The sequence below is a fragment of the Herpailurus yagouaroundi genome, unplaced genomic scaffold (assembly GCF_014898765.1).
Source record: "Herpailurus yagouaroundi ecotype Mexico unplaced genomic scaffold, PumYag 214, whole genome shotgun sequence".
Classification (NCBI taxonomy): domain Eukaryota; kingdom Metazoa; phylum Chordata; class Mammalia; order Carnivora; family Felidae; genus Herpailurus; species Herpailurus yagouaroundi.
Window position 1 is genome coordinate 1,185,655 of NW_024412445.1, and position 16,339 is coordinate 1,201,993.

General features: G+C 54.3%; 2 long non-coding RNA genes across 4 annotated transcripts; both read left to right on the forward strand.

Annotated features, from left to right (window-relative positions):
- Window positions 1–1,456: 1,456 nt before the first annotated feature.
- On the forward strand, window positions 1,457–3,452 carry LOC121016975 (uncharacterized). Its single transcript, XR_005784562.1, has 3 exons — window positions 1,457–2,543; window positions 2,699–2,848; window positions 3,148–3,452. It is a non-coding gene; the product is annotated as an uncharacterized LOC121016975 (long non-coding RNA).
- A 2,798-nt stretch (window positions 3,453–6,250) lies between these two features.
- Window positions 6,251–11,196, forward strand: LOC121016976 (uncharacterized). 3 transcript variants are annotated; one of them, XR_005784565.1, is made up of 4 exons: window positions 6,251–6,765; window positions 7,327–7,507; window positions 7,630–7,826; window positions 8,857–9,801. It is a non-coding gene; the product is annotated as an uncharacterized LOC121016976 (long non-coding RNA). The 3 variants fall into 3 exon arrangements; XR_005784564.1 differs by lacking the exon at window positions 8,857–9,801 and adding an exon at window positions 11,011–11,196 and having other exon boundaries at window positions 7,327–7,826; XR_005784563.1 differs by having other exon boundaries at window positions 7,327–7,826.
- The last annotated feature ends 5,143 nt before the right edge of the window (window positions 11,197–16,339 follow it).

Sequence of the window (16,339 nt, forward strand, 5' to 3'; positions counted from 1 at the left end):
GGGGGCTCTCTGGGGTCTCTTTCACGAGGACTCCACCTGTGAATGCCATCCCATAGGGCACTGGGGAGTCAACACGGGAGTCTGGGGAGGACACAGATGTTCTGACCTCAGCAGATGTGGAAGGGACCTTGTTCTTCAGTGGCCCCATCTATGCCAGGGGACAGTCAGGACGAGATAAAACGTGACATCACAGTTTTTGCAGAGCGCTCTGTGGCTGTGGTCCCAATACGGTGCATTCATGGTGTCTCTCTTACATGGATTTGCTTTCCCTTTTAATTTTTTAAAATGTTTATATTTGAGAGAGACAGAGTGTGAATGGGGGAGGGGCAGAGAGAGAGGGAGACACAGAATCGGAAGCAGGCTCCGGACTGTGAGCTGTCAGCATAGAGCCGGACGCGGAGCTCAAACTCACGGACCGAGATCATGACCTGAACCGAGTCGGACCCCCAACCCACTGAGCCGCTTATGCGCCCCTGAATTTGCTTTCCTCTAGGAGCACTATTTTAGTCTACAGTTGGAGAATCGACTTCTCAATCAAGGAACGGAAACCAAATAGATACTAGTGATGATCAATGAGGTATCTGGGAAGCACACTGTTCTCTTGGTTACCCAGCTCTAATTAACCAGGTGGTCGGTGTCTCAAGGGCTCCCGTCAGAGAGATGGGAGTGGGGGGGGGGGGGGGGGGGGGGGGGGCCCGGTATCAGCCTTGTAAGGTCCAGGAACACGCAGCGAGAGGCTGAGCAGGACTCCACAGCCTGGAGCCTCCGAGGACCCGAGGACCCGGATCAAGGGTTGTTACAGGTACGAGGAGAAACGGAGCACATTAAACAGATCTCCCCAAATCGAAAGATCACATAAACACACACACGGAAAGTGGGGATGTACAACTGCTAACAAGCTTGACACAATCTGCATCTAATGTTTATTATCTATCGATTATCTATCAACCTGTCTGTCCTTCCCAAGTGGAAATATTCATCCTTTTGAAACACCCAAGGGGAACCGACAAAGGTTGAAATGATTTTGGCCACAGTCTTGGGTTAAAAGGACTGAAGAGTGGAAGAAAGAATCTTTTTACTTGGAAATTACAAACTTTCTTTTATTTTAAATTATTTTTTTAGTGTTTATTTATTTTTGAGAGAGAGACAGAGCGCAAGCAGAGGACAGGCAGAGAGAGAGGGAGACACAGGATCCGAAGCAGGCTCCAGGCTCCAAGCTGTCAGCACAGAATCCAACACGGGGCTCGAACCCACAGACCATGAGATCATGACCTAAGCTGAAGTCAGACACTTAACCGAATGAGCCACCCAGGCACCCCTCTTCTGCCCATTTTTTTTTTAATTTTTAATGTTTATTTTTGAGAAAGAGAGACAGAGCACAAGTAGGGGAGGGGCAGAGAGAGGGAGACACAGAATCCGAAACGGGCTCCAGGCTCTGAGCTGTCAGCACAGAGCCCTACGCAGGGCTCGAACTCACAGACTGCGAGATCATGACCTGAGCTGAAGTCGGACGCTCAACCAACTGAGCCCCCCAGGCGTCCCACAAACAAACTTTCTGTGTAATTTTGGGTTCAAGGGGTAATAAAGATGGAAATCACAATCATTTTCGAGTCCGTACCGCTAAAAGCACCATCTGCATCAGCTCACACGGGCTGCATTTGTGCTCGGCAGTGGGGAGGGTGTGTGAGGTGTCTGGTGCCCAGTGTGACTGAGGGGGTCCCCTAGTGGGCAGCACCCCTCCTACACCAGCCCCCTGCCCAGCACGGGTAGGTAAACGCTGGCGAGTGTTGACAGGGCCCCAAACCGCAGCACGGACCCAACAGTGTGTAGCCTCAGATGCGTTTCCAGGAAATATGAAAGATGGAAATAAAACTCACTAAGTGTGCAACTCAATACACTAGTAACAGATAGCAAAGGAAACACGGAAAGTGTAGAAGGAAGAAATAAGAAATGATGGAAACAGAGGTAATGAAATCGAAAAGACAGACAAGCTTTGATCAATAAAACGGGGTCTTTGTTTGGAGTTGTGGTGGGGAACCTGAATGGGATGGTGTCTGAAGATGAGGTTGGAAAGTCACTTAGATTCCACCTCTAAAGTAGGACCGCAGGCCTTTCGGATTTGCGAGTACTTTCTGCCAGATCGTAGACAAAGACAGAAGTTCCCTAAATAATGGTGCTCGTCCAGGGCCACCTTGACCCACCAGGACTCGGTCTGAGAAGGTAGCAGATGGCAGGGGCCTGACTGACAAGAAGCGGCTTAACCACGTGTGTGGTTGTATTGAGCACACTTTTCATTTTCTGTGATTTACGATGTTCCGGCATCTTACAAACTCTTTCTGGCTTGGGAGGCTGGCCCCCCTGGGCCAGCGGTTCTCAGGGCAGGTGCAGGTCCCAGTGGAGTCCTGCCTTTGATGTGCCTGCCGGCCAGCCCAGAGCCAGCCTGTGTGGACCAAGGAGGCAGTGCCTGAACCTCATCAGCCCGGGGCCAGGTACCAGGCAGCTGGGGACAGCCCGGAGTTTCGAACCTGCTGGAATTATTCAAGGTAGCCAATTTTGAGCTGATTAGCCTGCCCTGTGAGTGCTAACCTGTGCCCTGTGGAAATCCCAGAGAAGACTCCGGCCTGGGCTCCCCCCACCTGACCACCTGGTGCCTCCCCGTCTCTGGGCCCTATTGGTACAATCACCTTTGTTTCCCGAGCCTCTCCTGCATCTCCTCTTGTGGCACACCGACTGGCATCCCGTTGAAGAACACGACCAGTGGCTGGGGCAGTGACCCAGGGATGTCATGAGGGGACCTGCTTCATGACCTCTTTCCTTGAACTTTCCTAGCTGCTCATGAAAGCAGGGGGTAAGGAAGGGCAGAGGTAGTTTCTTCTTGGGATTTCACCCTTTTTTTTTTTTTCCCCAAGTTTATTTGTTTATTTTGAGAGAGACAGAGACAGTGCTGGTAGGGGAGGGGCAGAGAGAGAGGGAGACACAGGATCCCAAGCGGAGTCTGCACTGTCAGTGCAGAGTCAGACGCAGGGTTCAAACTCTCGACCATGAGATCATGACCTGAGCAGAAATCAAGAGTCAGATGCTTAATTCACTAGGCCACCCAGGCACTCTAGGACTCCACCTTTTCTTCAGGAAATCTCTCTCTTCCAGGGCTTCTCCCTGTGACTCTTGGCCAGACTCGTCTCACGGACCCACCTGTAGCCGCAGGACAGGCTGGGAATCAATGTTCCAGAGAAGAAACGCGGGACAGAGGAGAGGGAATGAGCAGCCCCAGGTTTGCCACGTAAGCGGAGCAGGACGGGCCCAGGGGGCGCACAGACTGGCGGCCCCCAGACACATACTTCACGTGTGTCCTAGTGGCGAAACATCGGATGCGTCCTTTTTTTAAAAACCATTTTTAAAGTTTATTTATTTATTTTTGAGAGAGAGAGAGGAGGAGAGGGCCAGAGAGAGAGAGAGGTAGACACAGAATCCAAAGCAGGCTCCAGGCTCTGAGCTGTCAGCACAGAGCCCGACTCGGGGCTTGAACCCACGAACCACGAGATCATGACCTGAGGCGAAGTCAGATGCTCAACTGACTGAGCCACCCAGGCGTCCCAGACGTGTCCTTCTTAATGTCAGGAAGGAACCAGGGATGCTCACATTCGAGACTGGTACTAGTCGGTGTAGTAAGACTAAAAAAAACCAAAAAAAACACATCAAAAAGAAATGGGACATGTATTGAAAAGGAAAGGTCAAAACTGTCAGTTACTTGCAGATATGTGACCATCTACCTAGAAAATCCATGAAAATCAATACAAATAATTAGAACCAATGAGATTTTTGGGGTGGTAATGGGGCAAAGCCTGGATACAGAATCAACAATCTACGTGGATCACAGCAATGTTCAAACATAAATTCACGTAGGAGGTGCCCTATGCACAGCGGCCACAAACAGTAAAATATCTAGGAATGAACCAAATAGGACAGCTGATTGTTTACCAGACAGCTAAGACCTAGTACCTATACGTATATAAAGAGCTTCTAGAAATCAATTGAAAAAGACAACCCAGTTTTTACATGGGCAATTGATAGGAAAGGAAGTGCAAATGGACGTGGAAACAGCCCACAAGGATACGAGGGGGAACTAAGTCTCAGGGAAATTAAATTAAAGCATGAGATATTAATATTCATCGTGAAAATGACAGGTGGTTAGTAACAGGTGTTGGCAGGATGTGTTGAAAGGGTCCTGGTTTGACAATAAGTAAGTGCATCACGTTTGGTGGGTGATTTGGTGGTCTCCGTGGAGGAGGGGTCATTCCTTCTCCCCAGGGGGCATGGATACGAAAGCATAAGAGGCGTGACAAATCCATCCTGTCCTGTAGTGTTGTTCCAGCAGCGACAGATAGGAATGATAGAAACGTCCTTCAAGGAGGAGTGGCTGGACAGCGGGCCAGATGGCATTCAGAACACGGCACATGCTGCAGCTTGTGGAACAGGTAGTGAGCCCGCCAAGCTGGTGTCTCTCTCTGGTGACAGCAACGTGCTCTGTACAGAGATGCTGAGTGGTGCCCCTAGGGCTCCGAGGGGTCATGGTGCAGGACAGCAAGCCTTCACAGGACGGGTGCCCATCTGGCCTCGGGGCCTGGCGAGGAGTTTGCCGGGTAGTGACGGGAAGGTTGCTGCAGGCAGAGGCGTGGGAAGCGGGCTGGGGGGCTCAGCGGGCTCCACGCTCTGGGAAGGAGGTTAGTGAGAGGCTGGCCAGGACTTCTTGGACCGACCCCTGGGTTGCTCTCCGGAAGCCCCCACACCTACCAACACGCTCCTCGGCAAAACTCCGTCTGTGGTGCCGTCATCGGTCAGATAGGGACACGGGCACCAAAGTGCCCGAGTCCAGCTTCTGGGCACGAGGGAGCCCACAAGGGGGCGTGGGCCAGGACCCAGGACACCCTTGTGAGGAGGGGCACCCCCCGGGGCATCCTGGTCTAGACGTGGCTGACCAGGGCTTTGGGATCTGTGGCTCCAGGAAGGTGCCGGCTGTCAGAGGGCATAGGGGCCATCGGTGAACTGCACTCAGTGGGGGGCCCTGGGGGGCAGGAGAGGGGGGTCCAGCCCAGTTTGTATTTGGCTCCTCGAGGCTCTCATCACGGGATCCTGGCCTCCAGTCTCAGCCGAATACGATGAGGCCATAAGGAGGATGAGGCCGTGGGTGTTGGGGCCGCGGGGCCAAAACAGAGCAGAACCTTCCTCCTTTATGGTGGGGAGTCCATGCATACAGAAAACCAGGCAGCACCTGCGATGCGGTATTTAGCAAGACGGAGGAAATCCTGCCTTGCTAACATGGGTAAGAACATGGGTGGGCTTTGAGGGGGTTATTCTACGTGAAATAAGTCGGACAGAGAAGATGAATTCTATCTGATCCTGCTCCCATGTGGAGTCTAAGAAACTCTGAATTCAGAGAGAGACAGACTGGAAAGGCAGTTTCCAGACCCCCCGGGGGGAGGAGGGAGCAGGGAGGAGGGTGGGGGGAAAGGGCCGGTGGGGCCCGGGCCGGGGGGGCGGGGGGCGATGTTGGTCTCAAAGGGAGCAAGCTTCCTGCTACAAGACGAGTACATCCTTGGGACCTAAGGCACAGAATGGTGCATAGAGTTAATAATTCTGTGTTGTGTACTTGAAAGTTGCTATGAGGCTAGATCTTAAAATTCTGCACCATAAAAAAAATTGTAACTCTGTGAGGTGACGGGTCACTTCACAATGTGTAGCGTCCACGTATGGTAAGGTGAATGTCCTACACATACGTATAGTACACCATGTATCAGCATTGTTACATTGTGTAACTTACACAGTGTTACATGTGGATGGTATCTCCCTAAATCTGGAAAAATACCAGAATAATTGGCTGCAGGAGGGGTCAAAGCAGGAGGGAGGAGATGGTGGAGGGCCAGGCTGCTGATTTTATGCATGAACCTCATAAAGCTGTTTAAAAATTTTTTAATGTTTATTTATTTTTGAGAGAGAGAGAGAGAGAGAGAGAGAGAGAGACAGAGCATGAGCGGGGGAGGGGCAGAGAGAGAGGGAGACACAGAATCCGAAGCAGGCTCCAGGCTCCGAGCTGTCAGCACACAGCCTGACACGGGGCTGGAACTCACAAACTATGAGATCATGACCGGAGCCGAAGTTGGACGCTCAACTGACTGAGCCCCCCAGGCACCCCTGATTTGTGTGCCCTGGGGCTTCTGTGATGGTGAATGTGTGAGGCTTGTGAGGCATCTGGCCTGAGACCCCCACCCTGGCTGGCCAGCCAGACCACGGTGGTCAGGACTGTCCTGGTGGGCACGTGCTTGTTACACCTGTCCAACGGGGACCTGCCCGGGGCTACGTCGTTGCTGGAGCCCTGGGGACACCAGGCCAGGTGTGGACGGCTGCGGCAGATGAAAGGCTGGGCCTCCCTGCCTCCCACTTGGGCCCACCCCGTTCCAGAATCCCTGAACTGCGAACACAAGGATGGGCTTTGCCTTGGAGTCACATCTATAAAGATTTTTGGGAAAAAACCCAGCACGTTTATTGGCAAATTCCCACCATTCAGGGAAGGCGGGTTGGCACGGGACGTGGCTGGAAAATGACACGTTTGTGAAATGTCTCCCATATGAGACCCTGCTGTCCAGGAACACTGCATCTTCTGGGAAGGCCCAAAGCCAACGTAGCCGGATGGTGTTCTTCTCTGCCCTTTGTCACGTCTGGATTGCTTGTGTGGGGTGACCAGCCGGCCCAGACACGTCCCCAGTGATGGTGAGCAGAAAGCCGGGTGGACCCACGACCTTTAGGCAACCCCCCCCCCCACCACTTCGCCCCCAGTGCAGGGCTTGGGGAGGGTTTCAAAGCCGCTTGGGGTCTGAGTTCTGAGTCGTCTCTGTGCCTCCCAGGGACCCCCACTCCCTGCAGGGCCAGCCCCTCCGCCTGCTCAGAGCTCCATTTGGGGGGCAGTGGTGTTTCTCAGGTATTGAGGCCTGTCTGAATCCCCTGCTCCCATTCTGGGAGCAGGAATCCCAGCGGCATCCTTATAGATCGGGGTGGGAGCCCTGGGGTCTGAGAGGTCCGTGGGCTCTGGGCCGGCGACAGCAGGACCGCTCAGGACCCCACGGAGGGAGGCATCGGGGCATGGAGGGCCTCCAGGGGGCCTGGGAATGCACACGGCTGCCAGCTCCCCCGGAAGCCGTGTCTGCACCGGCTCTGGGCACAGAACATCCGAAAAAGGCCCTTAGAGCTTATGGCGTGACGTGAAGACACATAGCACATCAGTGCGGGCCCACACTGAAGAGGAAGAATAACACACAGAGCCACGGCCACCAGGTCAAGAAATCGGGTTTCCAGTTCCTTGGGACCTGGGCGCTGCTCCCTACGGCTTCCCGTCCCTCCCCCAGAAGTGAGCACAGATCGCAGACCACGGAGGACACGGGGAGAACGTGCCATCCACTTGCCCAGCAGAGGCCCCGCAGGGAGGCCTGCATCTCGGGCTTCAGCCCCTGGGACGGTGAGGAGTAAACTCACGTTTCTAGAGCCTCCTGGTTTGTGGTATTTTTTTCGCGGCCCCTGAAGACTCAGTCAGGGGCTGGGTGGGGGGCAGGGCAGGCCCGCCTCACCTCTGCCTTGCAGGGTCCCTGGGGACAAGCCACCACTTCTCTGGTTTTCCTCCTTCGGCCCGACGACGGGACAAGTGCCCCGGGAAAGACCCGTAGCTGGTCTCTTCAAGAGCAGTGGGGTCCCGTCCAGTGGTCTGGAGGCCCCGTCACTGGCTGGCCCCTGCCCCTCCGTGGCCCGTGACTTCATGGGACACGTACCGAGCCACACAGGTGATAATTGATGCAGAAGCTTCAATACCATTTGAAAGAGTCCATGAACAAAGCAGTGGGCATGACTGCAGACGGGGTGGGCAGAGGCGTGTTCTCCCTGAGCGCTGGCCTCTGCAGCAGAACAAGGACCCGGGTCCAATGGGCCACTGTCGCTCACAAGTAGGACGACTCCAGGACAGCTCAGGCACAAAGTGAACGCGTCTGGGGGATTCTGGACTCCTGAGTCCTCCCTTTTGTCTCCTCCTGGCCTGTTTTCTGGCCGTGAGTGACGCTCACACAACATGCCTGGGAGACACCAGGATTGGAGGCTGGGGGGCCGCTTTCAGGTCCTGTGAGGGGGCTCCCGGCAGGGAGAAAGCGGGGTGACCTGGGGGCCGGGAGAGGTTAGGGAAGGAGGGACAGGGATGTGGGGAGGGGGCGGAGGGGGCAGGGATTTTGGCGGCTTCTCTAGCCGGAAATGAAAAGGTTTCCAATAACAAAGCCACCAGAGGAGAAACGTGGGACCCGGGCTTCCTGGAACATAATAATAGCACGTCCTTCCTGCGTTCTGGGAATGGTGCCCGAGTGCCCGGCATCCTGTGATCCCCTCGTGACCCTCGGGGTCCACTCCGCTTTTACTGCAACTTTACAGATGAGGAAACTGAGGCCCCGGTGTGGTGAGGTAACGTTCCCGAGGCCACATGGCTGGCTAATGGTGGAGACAAGATTAAACCCTGGTTTATCTGACCTCAATGCCCTGGACCATCCCTCTACTGACTTGGGCACAAGAGAGTCACCAAAGCCTCCTCACAGAGGGAGGCAGCGACTGGCCCTCCCAGTCACCGGGTGGTGACCATCTCACTGTGGGGCATCCTGGAGTTGTCGAGGCTCCTTGGAGCATAGGCTCGTCCGCTCACTCTAACCTGGTCCTAGACGTTACACGAGTCTCAGGGGATGCTGGGAACAGGGGAACAGTGGACTTGGGGCTGTCCCCGGCACCCTGGCTGGTCATTGCCCCACTCTGTGCCTGATGCTGTTTTATTTATGATAGGTCCTCTGCCCTCGTCTTACAGGCACACTGGGTCGGCTCTCGGGTGCCAATCTGCCTTCAGGAGACTCTGCACCAGGGGACCCGGAGCTCTCATGGAGGGAACACTCCCACCCCAGCTGGCCGGCCGCGAGGGACGGTGCCCGAGCCACCAGCAGCCGGGCATCCACCGTGGCTCCAGATCCGCCCACTTGTGGCCCAGAGACAGGGTTTACAAAGAGTTGCTAGAGAGGAGGTCTGTGCCTCTGCATCCCAAAACCCAAACGGTCACAGCCGCCGGCCTGCAGGGTTTTAGTGTCTTCTGGGTGGATCAGGGCTCTGGTGGGGAGGCGTCAGCCTCTCTTTAGAGACCTCTGAGGACCTCGTTTACTGTCGCCTGGGTCTGGGCAGGTGTGACTTGGAAATTCGCAAGGACCTTCCTGAGGATGTGCGCACGTGGAGACTGACCAGCCAATTCCCAGACCCTTGGTCTTTCCTGAAGCTGATCTACCCGGGAGGGTTGGTGAAGGGATAAAGGGTTTCCGTCCTTCTCTTTTACAAACTCTGTCCTCCCACTTCGCTCCCAACCTCTTATCTGTCCCAAGTGCGGGCGCCCCGGGGTCTCGTGTGCATCTGGGAAGGGGCGTGACGCGACAGCTGGGAGGCTCCTCCCTTCGTGTGTCAAGGATTTGAAGTGTTTGCTTTCAACTCAGGAGAAAAAGAACTAACTGGGATTTCTCCGGAAGGGCCCATGGGTGAAGGATTCCCTTCATTCTTGTGTGTGGAGACGTGTTTTCCTGTGGCCTTGATACTCAAGGGACCGCTTGGCTGGACATAAATTCTCACCTGTGCTCCCGCCCCCTCGGTTTTGGAGAAATTCGACTCTGTGGTTGTCTCGTTTAGTCTGGCCATGGTTGAAAGGCTTAATCTAATTCTTTGCCTTTTTAATTTCTTTTGTTAAAAACATGTTTATTTTTGAGAGAGAGAGAGAGAGACAGAGCATGAGTGGGGGAGGGGCAGAGACAGAGGAAGACACACAATCCGAAGCAGGCTCCAGGCTAGCTGTCAGCACAGAGCCTGACGTGGGGCTCGAACCCATGAACTGCCAGATCATGACCTGAGCTGAAGTCGGATGCTCAGCCGACTGAGCCACCCAGGTGCTCTGAGATTTGGGCTGGGTTTTCATGATGCTTCAGATGCTTTTTGGATGGTAGTATGTAATTCCGTTTCGAGTGTAGACATGCCATTGGCTTCTGTCTTCTTCCCGCCTCCTCCGAGGTCGGGCGGACTCTCTTCCCTCCATTTGTGTGCGTTCATTTCCTGCCGCCCGGCCGCCTTCTCTGTGCGTTTCATCTCCTTGTTTATTCCGCACGAAGTTTGCAGTTAGACCTGGCCTTTCCTGCGCGTCTGGGGACTACGGTCCTTTGGTGGGAGTTTGCTTTGGGGGAAGGGGGTGTGGACCCCCTGTGGGTCACCTGCACACACTACTCCTCTCCTTGCTCAAAGTCCAGCGGACCTTCTCCTTCCCATGAGGCCTTTGGGAGGGGGCTTCCTTCAAATCCTGCTTTCCCCGTGCGATGCTGGCCCTGGACCACCTTCAGAATCCGAGGGTTTTCTGGCCGCTGAGTCCGTTTTCCCGCGGCTGTGGGTCTGGCCCGCAGCCTCGCTGGGGGCGTATCACGTCTCCTCTTCTTACAGGCGTTTTGCAGTCCTGTTGACTTATTTTTATTTTTTTAATTTCTTAATTTTTATTTATTTATTTTTTTTCAACGTTTTTTATTTATTTTTGGGACAGAGAGAGACAGAGCATGAACAGGGGAGGGGCAGAGAGAGAGGGAGACACAGAATCGGAAACAGGCTCCAGGCCCCGAGCCATCAGCCCAGAGCCTGACACGGGGCTCGAACTCACGGACCGCGAGATCGTGACCTGGCTGAAGTCGGACGCTTAACCGACTGCGCCACCCAGGCGCCCCAACTTATTTTTAATTAATTACTCATTTCTATTTTAATTCCGATATAGTTAGCATTTTGCAGTTTTGACCTGCTTTTTCCCAAGTAACACTGAGGGTTTTGCACAGAAATGTCATGGCTACTTTGGATCATTTGAGGAGGAGAGAGTTGAATCCTGTGTCTGGAGATATTTGACACCCTTCTTTCTTTTATGGCCAAACCACTCAGGCCAACAGATCAGCAAAACTATAGAAGATTTGAACAGTAGCATCTGTCATCGTCACCTCATTGGTATCCTCAGAGCTGCGAACATGGAAACGGACACTCAGAAGGGCATGTGGCACCTTCCAGAACATGGACTCCCTACCTGAACGTAAAAACAAGCTCAATAAAATTCAAAAGTTTACAATCATACTTAGTGCACTCCTCTCCTCTGATGAAATTATACCAGAAACCAGTAAGAGATCTAGAAACCCCCCAAGATATTTGGACATTAAACAAAACTCTTTTAAAGAATCCATGGGTCAGAGAAAAAAAATCCCCGGGTAATTCTTAGGAAATGTCTCATCCTAACAAAAACACATTGGCGTTTGTGCGGCACCCCAGAACAGCGTTGAGTGAGCATTCATAGCCTTGAGCGCTTACGTCAGAAAGGAAGCACAATTTGAAATTATTGATATGATCTGGGGTGCCTGGGTGGCTCAGTTGGTTGAACGTCTGACTTCGGCTCAGGTCATGATCTCATGGTCCGTGAGTTTGAGCCCTGTGTCGGGCTCTGTGCTGACAGCTCAGAGCCTGGAGCCTGGAGCCTGCTTCAGATTCTGTGTCTCCCTCTCTCTCTCTGCACCTGCCCTGCTCATGCTCTTTCAATAATAAATAAATGTTAACAAATTATCGATATGTTCCATCTGAAGATGCTAGGGAAAAAGGCAAATTAAACCCAAAAATAAGGTGAAGGAAGGAAATACTAAAGACAAGAATGGGAATCAGGGTAACAGAAAGCACATGGCTGGTAGATGAATCCGGAGAACCAAGACCTAGCCATCAGAAGAAATCAGTAAAATTTGCAAAATCCTAGCAAGGCCGATGGAGAAGGAAAGAAGGAATCTACAAATTATTGGTGTCAAGGAGGGCCATCACAGTAAATCCTATAGACGTTAGAAGGGTAATAAAGAAATATTAGGAGCAAATTTATGCCAGTAAGTTTGACAACTTAGATCCAAGAACAAATTCTTTGAAACACTAGACACAAGAAGTAACAGTAGATCTGAATAGGCCTGTAGCTGCTCAAGAAATTGAATATATTTTTTTAAGTTTGTTTGTTTATGTAAGTAATCTCTACACCCAACGTGGGGTTTGAACTCATGTCCCTGAGATTGAGAGTCACATTCTTCTCTGGCGAGGCCAGCCAGGCACCCCGAAACTGAATTATTTTTTTACTTGATGTTTATGCATTTATTTATTTTGAGAGAGAGAGAGAGAGAGAGAGCATGAACAGGGGAGGGGCAGAGAGAGAGGAAGAGAGAGGGAGAGAGAGAGAATCCCAAGCAGTCAGCACAGAACCCGAGTCGGAGCTCGAACTCATGAATTGTTGACATAATGAGCTGAGCCGAAATCAAGTCAGATACTCTGCTGACTGAGCCACCCAGGCACCCTTCTGAAATTAAATTCTTACTAAAAAACCTTCTTAGAAAGAAAAACTCTAGAACCTGATGGCTTCATTGGTAAGTCCTGTCAAATGCGTGAGGTAGGACTACTACTAACAGTCGTCTTAAACTAGTAAAATGGAGAGTAAGGACTGCTACCCGACTCCTCTCACTGGCAGCAGAGCTCTGATACAGAACAAGGGAAGTAAAAGAAAATTATACACCATTATCCCTCATAAACATAGATGCAGAAGTTGTTAGCAATGCTTGGCAAATCGAATCCAGCTGTAGAGCAAGGATAACACATCCTAACCAGGTGGGTTTGATTGCAGGAATGCAAGGTTGGTTTTACATTAAAAAATGAGCAGGGGTGCTTGGGGGGCTCAGTCGGTTAAACGTTTGACTTCAACTCAGGTCATGATCTCACGGTTTGTGGGTTCGAGCCCTGCATCAGGCTCTGTGCTGAGAGCTCAGAGCCTGGAGCCTGCTTCAGATTCTGTGTCTCCCTCTCTCTCTGCCCCTCCCCTGCTCACGCTCTGTCTCTCTCAAAAATAAACAATAAAAAAAATGAGCAGAGATCACCACATTCTCAGAATGAAGGAGAGAACTCATGTGGATGTGGAAAACAAAACTCGGCAGCAATGTGTGGAAAGCCCAGCAAGCTGGGAGGAGGGAGGAGCTTCCGGGCAGTGGAAGCAGGAGGCATGGTTTCCAGGGCATCAGGGGCGAGAGGTCCCGAGAGCGCCCACCCAGTGGAGCCATCCCTGGGGCAGCTGCTCCTGGACACTGGCTGGGACTGTGGTCCCTCCTTCCCTGGACTTGGCCTTGCACCTTTCCTTCCACTGGGCGTTCCCCTTGGGGTGGGTGTTCACTTCAGGTTGGGGAATCTGAATTATTAGCAGACCCGTTTCTCGTGCAAAGCAACCCTCCCCAGGGCCCTGGCTCAGGCACCTGTCACTCAACTACCAAGGGCGAAGCCAGAACCCACTGTGAGGAGCTTCCGGAAGAAGGGAAAAGACACATTATTTTTGTATTTCCGGGAACTAGTACATGACACAACACGTGCCGGACGAGGTTCCCTGTTTGTATCTCTAGCTCCCAGGCAGGGCTCTCTCTGTCTCAGAGACAAGAAAACTGGGGCCCAGACAGACTGGGGTTTTGCTCGTGGTGCCCCGTCGTTCAGGGCAGGACTCCTTCCAGAAAGAGACAAAGCATCTCATTTAAAGTCCTCTCGGGTGGCTGTTTTCAACATCTGAATTTCTGGGGTTTAATTCAGAGGAGAAGATTCATGTCTGTTGCCAGTTCAAAGGCGGACGCCCGGGCTTCCAAGGTGGTGGGCCCTCCGTGCCCAGGGAGGGTGTGACCACACCCATAGGACAGGGAGCGCAGGGCACAGCCGGCTGCCTGCCCTCTGTCCCCAGTCCGTCCCGCTGCCTCTCACCCCAAGCTGACTTCCTAAGTTGTCTGAGAAGATAAGACCAGCCGGGATCCATCTGAAAGGCCACTGGCTGCTTTCCCATGGCTGTCAAAGAACCCCGAAAAGTTGGGGCTGGCTGGGTGTTTTGGTGAATGCTGGTTGAATAAACCCCGTCCCAGAAGCCATGGATGGGGAGATGGAAATTGGGTCCAGGGAGGGCCAGGGATTTGCCAAGGCCACGTCTTCAAGTCCGTTGTTTTTACAAAGTCCTGCCTGTGGGATGAGAAAAGCATGATCTGAAGTAGCTCTCAAGGAAAAGCCATTTGATCATATTATGCGTCTCAGGATGTTGGCTCATCTGTGGCTCAGAGGGGTCGGGAGCTCCAGGCTGTGCTGCACGAACTGGTGGCCACATCCTCCCCGTGGAAGGGACGGACTTTCCCGGCTCATGGGACGTTGTGACACCACAGATGCTGATGTCCTGGGAGGTGCCGTGAGCGTGGGGGTGTGTGCAGGGCCATTGTCGCCAGATGGGCGCCTGTGACAGCGCCTCCCGGACCCTACTGTGACGCACATTTCTATGGGACAGACTGTTGCTTTTCTTTTCTGCAAACAGAGACTGGCTGACCCTATGTGAAAGCAGGTGCACCACAGGGCGGGGGCGGGACTCCTGCCTGGACCCTTGCCTGTCCCGCCCCCCTCAACTACTGTGTCGTGCAGCCAGGGGAGCTCAGAAGGGCACATCCTCCCTTCATGCCCAGGGTCACACCCTGTCACCCGGGTCACCCTCACACCTGAGGTCACCCCCACACTAAGGTGTCCAGTCCTCTGGCCGGCTCACGTTGCTGTCTCCTGGCCACATCTATGACCCCGGTGACTGCAGGAGGGCAGGGGACTGTGGGGGCTGCCTGTGCGCTGCCAGGAAATGTGTGGTTCCCGAGGAAAGTCCCGGGGCTCTCAGGCGCCCTGCCTGTCTTGACCTCAGGAAGTCCTGGGGCCGAAGGATGGATGTCACTGGACGCCATGCTGCGTCACACTGGACACACCCGCCTCCCGTCCTGACCACCCCCCAGCACTCCTGTCATGCTCCTACAGCAGGTGGCTCCAGCGGGCAGGATGTCCTGGGTGGGGGTCCCAGGGAGGACGGGGGGGGGGGGGGGGGGGAAGGGGCGTGGCCGGGGGCGTGGCAGGGCGGCATTCGTGCGGCGCCCTCCAGCCCCCATGGCGGCCCCTCCCAGTGCACTGTGGACTCGAGCAGACCCCGACATCCCGGGTCCCCCAGAGGCTCTGGCCTGCCCTCCACGCGTGCTAAGCGCCCGTGACGACCCTCAGCTGGCTGACATTTCCACATGATAAATGGTGTCAGTTCTGATTCTGCCGAACACGCGCCAAGACCTGCACGTGAGGTTGGTGACAAGCAGGGGGTCTCTCCGCCTAGCAGGTGGGCCCCCAGACAGCCCCGGACCCCTCTTGCCCGTGGGCACAGGGCTGCGTGCTGAAGTCGGGGGGTCGGTGGGGGTGGGTGGGGGGCTGACGACTGTTCCAGGGACTGGGACACGATCCTGGCTGCAGCGCCCCCAGTTTGGAGGACTGGATGGTCACACGGTGAGCGGAAATCTCCCTCCCTCAGGTCAGAGCTTGGGGGACAGCCCGCCGCGGCGTGTGCACCTGGGTGGCCCTGTGGTTTTACGCCTGGTGCCCCCGTGTCCTCCTTTCCACCAGGAGGCCCCCGGTATCCTGATCGTATGTCCCTGAACGTACAGCAGGTCAGGTGGCCATGCTTTTCTTTCAATTGGTGGCAGGTAGCTAATGTTCCCACACAAATGGCATATGATTTTAGCCAAAAGCCGATCCACCAGTTTTTCTGGCTGCTTGAGAGCAGAGGTACAATTTCCTCAGCTTTGGAAGGCGCCGGTCAAAAAGCATGTAATCCAGCGGGGAGACCGGCCGTCCAGTCCAGTGTCCTCTGGTGTGCGGGCCGCCCCGAGCCCCGTCCTGCTCCGCCCGGCTCCCCGCACCCCTAGGAGCCCTCCTGGCCCGACTCCCAGGGCTCTGCCGTCTGCCGTGTTCCCGGCCCATCAGCCACCTGACCGCCCGGCATCACTGCCCGCCTGCAGCTTCCCCGGGGCCTGTAGAGCAGAGGCTGTGCTGAACCCAGCGCCTGGCCATGAGGGGACACCCTCGTGGAGGCCCCCGGAGCCCGCCCCGCCCCTCCAGGAGCCTCTCCAGACAAGAGGGGCTGCCTGGCCCAGCACCCTTCAGGTGCGCCCAGCACCCTTCAGGTGCGCCCACCACGAACGAGTTTTCTCTGCAGACATACAAGCCTGATTCTGGCCCCGCGGAGATGACCACTGCCTTCGGCCACAGTGGCGCTCAGCGCATGGAGGGCCTGGCTGGTGTGCACTGGCCTCTTCAAGTAGACAGCTGACCCCAAACTTGGGCTGGAAATGCACGGGTCCACTTAGGCATACAGTACACACTGCAGATGTATCTC